This window comes from Pseudorca crassidens, chromosome 6 (assembly GCF_039906515.1).
Source record: "Pseudorca crassidens isolate mPseCra1 chromosome 6, mPseCra1.hap1, whole genome shotgun sequence".
NCBI classification, from domain to species: Eukaryota; Metazoa; Chordata; class Mammalia; order Artiodactyla; family Delphinidae; genus Pseudorca; species Pseudorca crassidens.
The window spans coordinates 57632502-57645643 of NC_090301.1; the positions used below are offsets into that span (position 1 = coordinate 57632502).

At 41.8% G+C, this 13142-nt stretch overlaps 1 protein-coding gene across 6 annotated transcripts in view; it reads left to right on the forward strand.

Annotated features, from left to right (window-relative positions):
- Positions 1 to 2049: 2049 nt before the first annotated feature.
- The window catches only part of ATF2 (activating transcription factor 2), an 84486-nt gene continuing 73393 nt past the window's right edge, over positions 2050 to 13142 (forward strand). For 2 of the 6 annotated variants that reach the window (XM_067741476.1, XM_067741478.1), the window contains exons 1-2: positions 2053 to 2228; positions 10993 to 11093. The gene's annotated coding sequence lies outside the window, so the exon portion shown is untranslated. Of the gene's footprint in view, positions 2229 to 10415; positions 10498 to 10992; positions 11094 to 13142 lie in introns of all 6 variants that reach the window. The other 4 variants (XM_067741475.1, XM_067741477.1, XM_067741474.1 and 1 more) reach the window with 4 other exon arrangements.

Below are 13142 nucleotides of genomic sequence, written 5' to 3' on the forward strand. Positions count from 1 at the left end.
CTGCGGAGCGGCTGGGCCCGTGAGCCATGGCTGCTGAGCCTGCGCGTCCGGAGCCTGTGCTCTGCAACGGGAGAGGCCACAACAGTGAGAGGCCCGCGTACCGCAAAAAAAAAAGGCCTATCTACTTTGAAATGCCATGACATTTATAACTCATTTGCGCACATTTTAGTGAATATATTCTAGACCGAGCAATCTGTGATCTGTCAGTCACACGTTTTGTCCATCACCATGTTCATCATCAGTAATCTGAACTGCTGAGGTTTTAATAATCAGTGCTACACTACACTAACTACAATAATCAGTGCTACACTACACTACTACAATGTTACTAATGTTATGTAGAGATGGTACTTTCATTTTAACTTGAGGCATAAACAGTGTCAATTTGGCTTCTTTCAGGGCTCTTGAGTAATGAAATTAGTTTTAAAAGAGGGGTGAGTTGGCTCACATACATGTATAGAGGCCAGAAACCTGCTAAAAGGTCCAGTGCCATTACAATGTCACTTTTATGGCAGATACCATTATTGAACTGTAGGTTCATTAACTCTCAAATACTATGCCCCACAATCTAACAACAATTTCAGTTTCATTTGAGTTTGGAGATAACGTTTGAGTGCATTTAATGTTCATATGTAAACTTAATACATAATTTTGCTATAGACTAGAAATCATCACTTAATAAGTGGAAAACAAGGCACTGAAAAAAACGTGCTTTTTTAAAAAAATAATTAATGCAAATTTTCGCAGGGTCCCCATCATACTTTTCAAGGGCGCTAGGGTGTATTTATTGAACAATCAATATCCCTACCTTTAACATTCGAAACATTTAAGTTGTAAAGAGAATCATAGAACAACATTAAGAAATATTTTCAGCACTTCTCTTTGTTTGTAGGAATGTATCTGTGTCAACTGAAGAGCAATAAATACGGTCTTTTTTGTCCTTTATGTTAATCAAATGATTAGCTCCCCCGCCCCGCATTCTTTTTAAACAGCTACTTTCAAAGCTTGACAGTTATTTCCTAGGCATTGCATCGGCCTATTAAGCAGTAGGACAGTATTACGGAAAGAGTGCTATTTCTACGCCGTATTAATTTGGTGTCCTTTGGTCCTCTCAAGTGTTAATACGGAGTTGCTGATGTTTTAAAGGTTTGGAATTCTCTCTACTAAAATTGATATTTTTTATCTATAACTGCTAAGTAAAGGAAAATTGATAAAATAGGATACACCATAATATGGAGGATTTTCCTCTTGCACTATTTTAAGTTAGGGAGATATAGTGGAAGGCACTGTATTTCCTTTTAGTAAGTTACTTAGAACATAATTGTATGCTAACATCATACACTGTACTGGGCGCTGAGAGCCGGAGGAATCAGTTCCAGCTACAGCTTAGTAAAATTCGAACAAACGCCATTCATGGTAAAGGCTTATTTCATTTATTTCGGAACTGACATCTTGCTTCCCCGTTTCAGGCGCGTAGGGGGCTTAGGGGGTAATTTCCAGCAAACTCCGCGGCTTCTAAACCGAAGCTCTCCTTCTCAGGCTTCAGTGCAGCCGGAAGGTGGGTTTCGGTGCGCGCCTCCCTACGCTTTACCCTCCTCCCTACCAAGGGCCGGGAAATGACAGCAACGGAAATACCAGGTTTCCGGAGCTGGGCTCAGAGGATTCCTCCTGCTTTCTCTCCCGCCACCGGCAGCCTTCCCAGAGTTCACCTTTCCTCCCTGCACACCATCAACCTCCTCACGCGACCTCAACATCCACCTGCTCCAGCGCCCTACACTCGCGCCCACCTCCAGCCGGCTGCCAATGACAGCCTTCCGCAGCTCCCGGGTACAGAGACGCCACTCTACTAACTCCCTGGTCCCGCCCCCTCCAGAACTGCTTCCCGCCCTTCGGGTTCTGTATCCAATAACCAGCGCCCGAGTATTCTTTGGTTCCCGCCCCCTTCCTTAAGCCTGACTGAACCACCTGATCCGGAGGCGCTCTGTCAGAAGGAAGGCAAGAAGGGGCGTGTGCGTGGAGAGGAGGGGCGCGAGAAGAAAGGAGGGATGTCGGGAGGGGGGCGGAGAGAAGGGTTGTCAGTCCGATCTCGCGAGAGAGGACGGAAGCCTGTGGGAGCCCGTGGCCTTTAAAGTGCGGTTCAGTCCTTTCCTCCAGGGGTGGTTTGTAAACACCGCTGAGCTCGGGTCTCCCCAGCGACCGAAAGAAGCATGAACTAGTGACCTGGAAAGGTGAGTAGTGATGAGGAGAGGGCCGCAGGACTGGAGACTGTAGGGATACAGAGAAAGAAGGCACTAACATGGCGACGTCGCTCACCATAGTCCCCACCCCCCGCTTCCCATCACCTCGGGCGCTCCTGCCCGTGCCTGGCCCTCGGGGCGGCTGTGGCTGTGCTGCAGCTTTAGCGGCCCGCGCGGCGTCGGCTTCGGAAGCCCGGCCGAACAGGCCGGACCGTTAGGTAACTGGCATTTGTTGTTCCGGCCCCTCCCCGCTCGCGCGCTTTCCTGACGAGGAGGAAAAAGGAATAACGGCTCCTCTTAGACCCCTCCCCCTGCTATATCGTCCCCTTGTCTGGTCAGTTTGGAGATCCCTGGGGCACACGTCGGATTTGCCGAGGGTGCAAGGAGAGCCCCGTTCAGTCCTTGGGTTGAACAGGAAGAGGGCCGGCTCTGGTCTCCCCACTCAGTGGTTGGGAACTGTATGTGATGGTGGCGAGGGGGAGGATCAGGAGGCGCGGCAGAAAACAGGGTCAGGGTCTCTGGCTGCGGTGGGAGCTGATGGAACAAATGGTATGCAGAACCTGGGAGCTGGAAGTCTCGGCCTTTTCTGTCCTTTCTGCCCCTTCACACTCCCGCCACCCCCCACTTTTTCAGATGGGGCGGGGCTGAGGTGCGGGTGCAGATTGATTCTGGTATTTTACCCCCCCTTTTTTTTTTTTTAACCTTCCTGGGTGGACTGCAAACGTTCTGTAGGGAAATCACCTGTGTTTTTTTTTTTTAATTGATATCTTGGGGACCAGAGCCGAGAGTGTGTTTTCTGTGTTCGCTGGTTGAACTGACGCTAGAAGGAGGCAGAGGACGGAAGAGATGGGGACTATTTTTGTGCCTTTAAGTGGTATAAAATTGTCTTTGTTTAATGAAGAGTTTTAAAACTGGTCAGGCCAAGAGCAAAACTATTGTGAATATGATGGAGTAAAAGGGGTTACTCCTGATGGACCTTAGGCCTGTTGACTAATCTGTAAATTATTATGTGAAAGTTACAATTTCTTAGGAATTTAAAATTTTGGAGATAGTAACAGTAAATAAATTTAATGTCTATATTTGAAATCAGATCAAAAACTGTTCCTCTGAGCACGTTTTTTGTCCTATCTGAAGAAATTTATAACCACTGCCAGTAATAGTTTTTCTAGGCATAATCGGAAAGCCTATATGCTTGGTCTGTTGTACCAAAACTGTGAAGGTGAGAAGCTTGTTAAAAAGTCATCCCAGTACGGTTAAGTGCCCTGAAAGACAAATGCAATAGCAATGATATTTTGTAATTAAATTTAAATTTGTTACAGTGACTTGAAAAATCCACTGTAAACACTTTTCAAAACTGCAGGAACATCGTCGTAAAGTGTGTTCAAAAATAGAGATGCCCTTCTTCAGATCAAGAAACAAAAAAGTTCATGGGTCTTTAAGGTCATTGATAATTGAATCCTAACCTTTGTAAAATAGTTTGTAAGAATATTCCAAATTTACAGTGCTGTGTATGCTGCTTTCCTAAGACATGTTTAATCTTGTTCTGAGAGGATGCTACTGCCATTAAGTTTTTAATTATTTAAACTATAATATTGTGGTAATTTAGAACATAGGTGTTTGTTTTTTATTGATTTGTTTGTTTATTTATTTATTTTTGGCTGCGTTGGGTCTTCCTTGCTGCACGCGGGCTTTCTCTAGTTGCTGGAGAGAGCGGGCGCTACTCTTCTTTGCGGTGTGCGGGCTTCTCATTGAGGTGGCTTCACTTGTTGCAGAGCACGGGCTCTAGGTGCGCGAGCTTCAGTAGTTGTGGCACGTGGGCTCAGTAGTTGTGACACATGGAATTAGTTGCTCCCCGGCATGTGAGATCTTCTCAGACCAGGGCTTGAACCCGTGTCCCGTGCATTGGCAGGCAGATTCTTAACCACTGTGCCACCAGTGAAGTTCCTAAAATTGCCTCGATTTTAAAGGTCCAACAGGAAAATAACTTTCAGTTTCTGCCTGTTTTAACATTGAATTAAGCATCTCTGTGCATAGATCTTTTATTTTGAATTATTTCTGTAGATACCAATCTCTATTGAGATTCTAGGTCAAAGGATATAAATGTTTCTACAGTTGCCAAATTTTTGCCTCCCCAAAGAGTTGAGCAAGTTTACACTGTCATCAGAATGTTACTGCATCAACTTTGTCATAATTTTACCAACTTTGGAGTTGTGCTTATTAAAAAAAGTAGGATTACTTAGCTAGGAATTATTTTTTTTTTTTTTTTGCGCGCTATGCGGGCCTCTCACCGTTGTGGCCTCTCCCGTTGCGGAGCACAGGCTCCGGACGCGCAGGCTCAGCGGCCATGGCTCACGGGCCCAGCCGCTCCGCAGCATGTGGGATCCTCCTGGACCCAGGCACGAACCCGCGCCCCCTGCATCAGCAGGCGGACTCTCAACCACTGCGCCACCAGGGAAGCCCAGGAATTATTAATGTAAGTGACATTATTTAGAAGTTTTATTTAGTTGACTATATCAGTCTGTAGTTATTTGTCTGCCAGTGATCTGTGTGCTGGGACAGATATGTATATTTCATATTTTCTGTCATTTCACTGATTTTATTTCTCTCAAAGATTACTGAAACTTTTGACATCCAAGTAGCAATAATCCTTAAATTTTCTGCAGTTTTACATAGTTTACACATTGGATGTCTTATGCTAGTTTGTTTTAATATAAGAGCTTCTTTCTGAACTATACATTTGTGAATTATTAAACTTCATAATGACATTCCATATAGGTAACCCTTCAAATAAGGAATGTGTATGTTACAGCCAAATTGACTGTGTTTTTGTTTCCTCAGTATTATCTTCTGGCTCATTGTAAGTATATAATCAATGTCATAGGGTAGTTACTAATCAGGTTGTCATGAGTCTACCACTTATTATCTGGGTCACCTTGGGCAAATCATATAACTTCTCTGTGCCTCAGTTTCCTTATCTTTAAAGATAATACTTAACTCATAGTCTTGTTGTGAACATTCAAATATTTAACATATATACAATGCTTGAAACAGTGTCAGGAACTTAATGAGTACTCAGTATATGGTATGGTAATTATAATTGTTAAAGTTCATTCAAAAATAATAATAATCCATCACAACCCCAACAGGCATGCATGTGGTGTGGCTTGAAGACAGTACAGCAGTCATCTATTTGGTAGCTTTGGCAATAATGTTGAGTTTTCCCTAGGAACTTACAATTTGTGGTGGAACTTATAATACTACCTCAGAATTTTCATAAATCCATGTGAGAGAATAGCTTGTAGTTTTTGTTCCATATACATCCCTTCTTCCCAAGTGAGACTTTTTCTATATAAAACTCGTGCAGTATAGCATATCCACATTTTGAGATGGTAAAGTCATGATACTGTGATTTGCATGCATTCCAGTTGTCATTTTCTTCTGCTCCGCCAATCCCACTATAAACATTTCTGTGAGACCTTTCATTTCTTCCTCTCTATAGTGGAAGAGATGATTAAATTAAAACATCATACTTCTAATGTTTGTTCTTTTGATTTCTTTACTAATTATTTAATATAAGTATAGCATCATTTCTCAGTCATGGTGTTGAGAGTCACTAGTATCTTTTATCATTGTAAGATAGGTTTTAATGATTGTTGAAGTGTGGATGTTGGATTGAGGGTTACTTCTGAGGTAATATCTCTTTCATTTACCTGAATTTTGATGGACTTTGCATGGTGTGGGGGGAGGTAAGCTTACTAGTGTTGTAATGGGAATTGTACATAATCTGTATCTTATTGCCTTCTTCATGATGAGAAATTATTGATGTACTCCTAAGCGGTGATTATGAATTATTGTAATTCTTGGTGAGCTGTGAGTTTCTATATTATTTTACAAAGATAAGTTTTTAGTGAGGAAAAGCAATGATCAATAGGTACATTTTATACATCTACCTTGAGCAAAATTAATGCTATGGACACTGTTTTGTATAGCTGATATGATTACCAAATCTAAAATGATGTTATTAGTAAAAACTTTCATTAGCACTGTTCATATTCATAACCATTAATCTGTAAATTCTGTGTATTTATATATTTCTAATGTTCTGTTGTAATTTTAAACTATAAAACAAGAACTTGCTTACCTTAATTCACCTAGGAATTAAAGGTCTGGGAATAATCAAGACTCACGTGAAAAAATGAAGTTTGACTTAAAAATTGGACTACTGATATTATTAAATAATATTTTGATATATTGGGCTGATTTCACTATTCACATACAGTCATCCCTTGGTATCTGTGGGGTTCGGTTCCAGGATCCACTGCAGATACCAAAATCTGTTGATGCTCAAGTCCCTTATATAAAATGGCACTGTATTTGCATATAACCTAAGTACATCCTCCCATATTCTTTTTTTTTTTGCTGTACGCGGCCTCTCACTATTGTGGCCTCTCCCGTTTCGGAGGACAGGCTCCGGACGCGCAGGCTCAGCGGCCATGGCTCACGGGCCCAGCTGCTCCGCGGCATGTGGGATCTTCCCGGACCGGGGCACGAACCCGTGTCCCCTGCATTGGCAGGTGGACTCTCAACCACTGCGCCACCAGGGAAGCCCTCCCATATTCTTTAAATCGTCTCTACATTACTTATGATACCTAATACAATGTAAATGCTTTGTAAATAGTTGCCAGGCAGGAGGCAAATACAAGATTTGCTTTTTGGAACTTTCTGGAATTTCTTCCCCCCAAATATATATATATATATATATTTTTTTTTTTTTTTTTTGCAGTACGCGGGCCTCTCACCGCTGCGGCCTCTCCCGTTGCGGAGCGCAGGACTCTCAACCACTGTGCCACCAGGGAAGCCCCCCGCCCCCCCAAATATTTTTGATCTGAGGTTTGTTGAATCCGGAGGGCCAACTGCACTCATAGTGTACTTTCATGAATACAGTATTGAGAAAAGTCTGTGATGCTCTTCATGTATCCCATCAACTTTGAGGAATATCATCAAAACTTTGGTATATTCTTGGGAGTTGTGATATGTATGAAGAACATCTGTCGTGTCTCCTGTGAGTAGCGAACAATTAAAAACTACTGCTTTCCTCATTAAAGCGGAACTTATATTTTTCTCACTTTCTTACATTGATGAAGTAAAACATTATATACCAAATAACCTTATGGGATAACATCAAATTCATGGGTTAAAGATTAATGTAAAAATCTTCTGTCTAAAAGTTAAACTATGTAGTGCTCAGCTTCTGGCTTTAAAAATAAAGAAGGTAGTAAGATTTAGATTAATTAAATATTAGGAAAATGTACATTTAAAGTCAAAATACAGTAAAACTTCTAATAAACTGAATAGATACTATATGAGTGCCATGCACTGTACTTGATATATTTTACATATACAGTATTGTTTTCTATTATTATTATTTGTGTGTGTGTGTGTGTGTGTGTGTGTGTGTGGTACGTGGGCCTCTCACCGTTGTGGCCTCTCCCGTTGCGGATCACAGGCTCCGGACACGCAGGCTCAGCGGCCATGGCTCACGGGCCCAGCCGCTCCGCAGCATGTGGGATCCTCCTGGACCCAGGCACGAACCCGCGCCCCCTGCATCAGCAGGCGGACTCTCAACCACTGCACCACCAGGGAAGCCCTCAATTATTATTTTTGACAATCCTGAAACTAGTATATTTTTTCTTCCTGGAGAGGATAGGAGGTGAAATCATACCATTTAAATTTTTCCTAATTTAGAAACTCAAAGGGGAATGAATTCCTACTGGCTTATAGCTACAGGTTTTCAACTTCTTAGGTTTAAGTTCGTCATTATGACCATATTGCTCTTCCTAGTGTGAGCTCTAGGATCATTTCTTGGCATTTTGTGGCACTTACCAAGATATGAGAAGGAAATTAGAGCACAGAGAAAACTCTGAATCTGTGCGGTTCCTTGGGCTACAAGCCTGTCCTCCTGAGTACATTAGCATTTTTGCTTACTTTATTTTCTATTCCTGTTTCACAAATCACTACATACTTTGCATCATAAAACAACCCAAATTTATCTCATAGTTTTTGTTTGTCAGAAGTCCAGGTGGGCTCAGCTGGGCCCACTACATAAGGTCTTACTAAGCCAAAATCAGTATGTTAGCAGAGCTGCATTCTTTCTTTCTTTTTGGAGTCTCTGAGGAAGAATCCATTTCCCAGTTCATTTGGATTGTTGACTGCATACAGTTTTAAGACTGAGGTCCTTCTTTCCTTGCTGTCAGCCAGGGCTAGTCTTCACTCATAGAAGTTGAAATGCTTTCAGTGCTGCCCCCTCCAGTAATGTCAGGTAAAGTCTCTCTCATGCTTATCTCTGACTTCTGCTACTGCCAAAAGCTCTCTGACAGAGAAAGTTCTTCACTCTTACTGGCTCATGTGATTAGATTGGCCATCTGGATAACCCAGGATAATCTTCCTATTTTAGAATCTGTGATGATTTTTACATCTGCAAAGTCCATTTTGCTATGTAACATAACCTATTCATAAGTTCCAGGGATTGGGGTGCGGACATTTTTGGGGGGCCATTCTGCCTAGTACACTCATATATATACTCCTGAAAAGAAATTTGATAAACTATGTACTCTTGCACATTTCTAAGTTGATTCCTAAAATATTTCTTCATAAGTTTAGATAGTTGAAAAAAATGTAATTTCTGGCTTTTCAAGATACACCATTCTTTTATAAGTACAGTTGATCCTTAAACAACATGGGTTTGAACTGCATGGATCCACTTATATGTGGATTATTTTCAGTAGGAAGTACAGTTATCCCACAGAGCCATTTGTCCTTTGGATTGCTGCTCCATTCATAGTCCCAAATTTACATTTGTCTAGCTAAATGCCCTGTTCTGGTCCCTTTTCCTTTAAGGAACAGTCTATATATAAAACAATTTCGTTGCCAATTTTGAAATGAGAGTCCTTATAGCTTTTGGTATTTACATCAAAAGTTTTAAACATATTAAGGCTGTTTTGGCCAACCTTATTCAAGGTAAAGTGCAACTCTTCTTTTCAACAGTCTGTGCAATAAGGAAATCTCCAAGTTCCTACTTGGCCCTCATGCATGGGAGCTCAGCCCTCAGGTAAGGGAAGGTCAACTTTCCCTTTAACATCTTGCTCCTGGGATAGCTGCCTTTTCCTAATGCAATTGGTAACTGAACTTTCTGCCAAGTTCTTACCCAATCTCACCTTAGGCACTCCATTACTTACCTAACGGTCCCATGTAATCATTCCTAAGTTTTGTGGACTGCCTAGTGAGTTTATCCTCCTAAACTACAACTATTTAGGTTGTTGCTTTACTCTTATATTGTTACTCTGGTCTTCAGATAGTTTTTCTTCTTCCTCTGTCACCTACAGATTGGTCTTGCATATTTAGAGAAGTCCTTATTAACATTGGTCTTGCTCCTTGGCCACTGGCAGGAGTTTCTGCCTTTGAAAGCTCCCTTCAGTGGACTGATAAGACATCTCTACAAGATATCCAACCATCTTACATTTTAGAATGAGCTGCATATGATGACAGAAACAACTAATTGTCCACCAATATTCATTCTCTTCTTTTTCCTTATTGTAGATGCTCCAGTTTTTTTTTCCAAGCATGTGGTGAAATAAAGAATGTATTTCTCAGCTTCCTTGCTAGCTATGGCCATGTGATTTAAGTTCTGGCCAGAATAGAAGTTTCCTGTAAGATTTCTGAAAAGTATCCTTAAAGGGAGGCTATCTCTCATCTCACCATTTTCCTTCCTGCCATTGATGTGATGGCTAGACCTTGAGCAGTTATTTTAGACTGTGAAGGGGACGCCACATGTTGAGGATGGAAGAACAACAAGACAGAAGGAGCCTGGGTTCCCAATGATCATGGTTCTGGACTGCCTGTGTTCTTGTGAGAGAAATAAACTTCTGACTCATTTAAGCCATTGTTATTTTGAGTTTTCTCACAGCTGAACCTAATCCTAACTGATACAGGCATAAAAAAGTCATTTCCAAATAAGAAGCACATAAACAGTTGTGTGAAGCACACTGGCACAAGAAGAGCCATTAACCTTCACTCTTAAGAATTTTGACGCTCAAGATTCAGCGCTGCCGTTTCGCGGATCAGCTGTGACTACCTCTTCCTTCTGTTATATTAAAGTTTTATTTTTCCCTTTTCACCAAGATTCCATTGCCGTGCTTCCATCTTTGAAACTGTTACACATCTGATAGGTGGCAGTGTGCCAGGAGTTTTGGGAGGCCACAAGGTAAACATCTTCCTGGAGCATTAAAGATTTTGCAGGGAACCTTAATTTTTATACTAAAAAATAATGGAATAGAAGGCAAAATACACATGCATTTTAAAATATAAAATAAACATTTACAAATTTTTGTAGTGGAGTTATTTATTTAAATTTATTTATTTATTTTTGGCTGTGTTGGGTCTTCGTTGCTGCGTGTGGGCTTTTTCTGGTTGTGTTCATTGCACTGCGTGGGCTTCTCATTGCCATGGCTTCTCTCATTGCAGAGCACGGGCTCTAGGCACGTGGGTTTCAGTAGTTGCAGCAGGCGGGCTCAGTAGTTGTGGCACCCGGGCTTAGTTGCTCCACCGCATGTGGGATCTTCCCAGACCAGGGCTCGAACCCATGTCCCCTGCATTGGCTGGCGGATTCTTAACCACTGCGCCACCAGGGAAGTTCCTGGAGTTATTTAGATTTTGCAGAGTAATGAATTTGCTCTTTTCTGCTTCTCCTTTGCCCTAGGGATACTTAGATGGAAACTTGAGAAGCACTGCTTACTTGATTGGAGTTGAGGGATTCCTGGCAGAAGAGTAAATAAAGCTCATGGCCCACCAGCTAGAAAGGTAAGAAATTTTAAGCTTTTGCTGCAAAAGTGGTCTTTTATTTTGTGATTGTCTCTCAAATATTATTAAGTTCAAGAGGTGTTTCCATACGGTAATCCTCAGAATGCTAGTTGTCCTACCATATTGATAATGTTTAGTAAAAGAAATTCCTAAGGTTCAGCAAATTTGGAAGTATCCTTTTGGAGCTACAGTGCATATCAGCATGTAAAAGAACACTGAAGACTACATAAAAGTATGTAATTTTGTTTAACTCAGAGGGTCCTAAACTTGTCTGACTAGGGAGCCCTCTGTAGCAAAGAGTTCCAATATGAAAGTCCCAACTCTCCTAGGATTTTGTAAGGATTAACTCCTACCCTCTTGCATGTGCTCGATAAATATTTATTGACTGAATAAGTAAATGAGACATCCGAATTTCAGGGTAGGGGGATAGTGGATGGAGGAAGATCAGAGGTGAGTGGTATTAACTAAGAAAGGAACAGATGAGTGGGAAGTAAGAGCACTCTAGACTGAGAGAGGGAGCTGCCTAACTACAGCCAAGAGATCAAGGTATCATTAAGACTGGGGTGGGTGTCAGAGGTCAGTCCACGCAAGGGTCTGCAGACAGTGTTAAGGATTAGAAGCCTTATCATAAGAACATGTTTTTCCGTAACTTGTCCTTTCCTCTGATTTTGACTGGCACTGCTTGAGTATAAACCATCATTCTCTTTCCTGAATCTAGTAGTAACGTGTACTGGTTTTCTTATGCATAGTGTTACTCTCACCAATCCATCCTCCACACTTCCATTAGAGATGTTGCAAAAATGCCCCTTTGATTATCTAATTCACCTATTTAAAATCTTTCCATTTTTTACAGCAGGATTAAGCAAACTTTTTCTTTAAAGAGGCATATAGTAAGATTTTTAGGCTTTATGGGGGTCACATATAGTCTCTGTTGCTTCTTCTTCCCTACCCACTGACCATTTAAAAAATGGAAAAACTTTCTTAGCTCAACATTTTGGTGCAGGACCATAGTTTATAACCTCAGGGTGCGGGTGGGATGGGGGAGTGAGGTTGGACTTCAGACTCCTTACTGGGGTATTAAAGGCCCTTAGAGATATGTTTCCTTCTCTGGCCTCGCCTCTCTTCCCTTCAATCATATATCCCATGCTTTAGCCATCAGAAGTTCTTAGAGATCCTTCAGTGTACTCTGCTTTACTGTGCTTCTACATGCTGTCTCCTCTGCCCAAAACATCATCTCTTATTTCTTTGAGAAGACTAAGCTGAGGCATTACTTCCTTCAGTACCCTTCACAGACCCTCTCTTCAGGGTTGGCTAGGTACTAGTCTTAGTTAAGGGGTAGAAAATCAGATAAATTCAACCTAAATAAAAAGCTCATAATCAGGATACAGAAGATTCTCACATGACCCAATCACAGAAAGCATAGTCAGGCATTGCAGAAACTTCTTTCCTTCATCTTGGCTACATGGTTTCTCGTCCCTGTTTTTCTGTGCCTACTCCATTCTGGCTTTCATTAATTTTTTAAAATTAATTAATGTATTTACTTTTGGCTGCATTGGGTCTTCGTTGCTGGGCGCGGGCTTTCTCTAGTTGTGTTGAGCGGGGGCTACTCATCGTTGCGGTGCGCAGGCTTCTCATTGCGGTGGCTTCTCTTGTTGCGGAGCACGGGCTCTAGGTTTGCAGGCTTCAGTAGTTGTGGCTCACGGGCTCTAGAGTGCAGGCTCAGTAGATGCGGTTCACGGGCTTAGTTGCTCCGTGGCAGTGGGATCTTCCTGGACCAGGGATTGAACCCGCGTCCCCTGCATTGGCAGGCAGATTTTTAACCACTGTGCCACCAGCGCAGTCCCTCATTAATTTCTTATCAGTATGAACGTGGCAGAAAATGTCTGCCAGTCCTGAGTATGATTTTGAATGTCTAGTGTATACCTCTGTTTGGCTGATTTATTTATTAATTTTTCTTTTTACACGTTTCCTGAAGAGGTAATCTGATTGGCTTGACTGTTCAGGTGTCTCCTTTGGTTCACCTGAAACAGGTATGTCAGGCCATGGAGA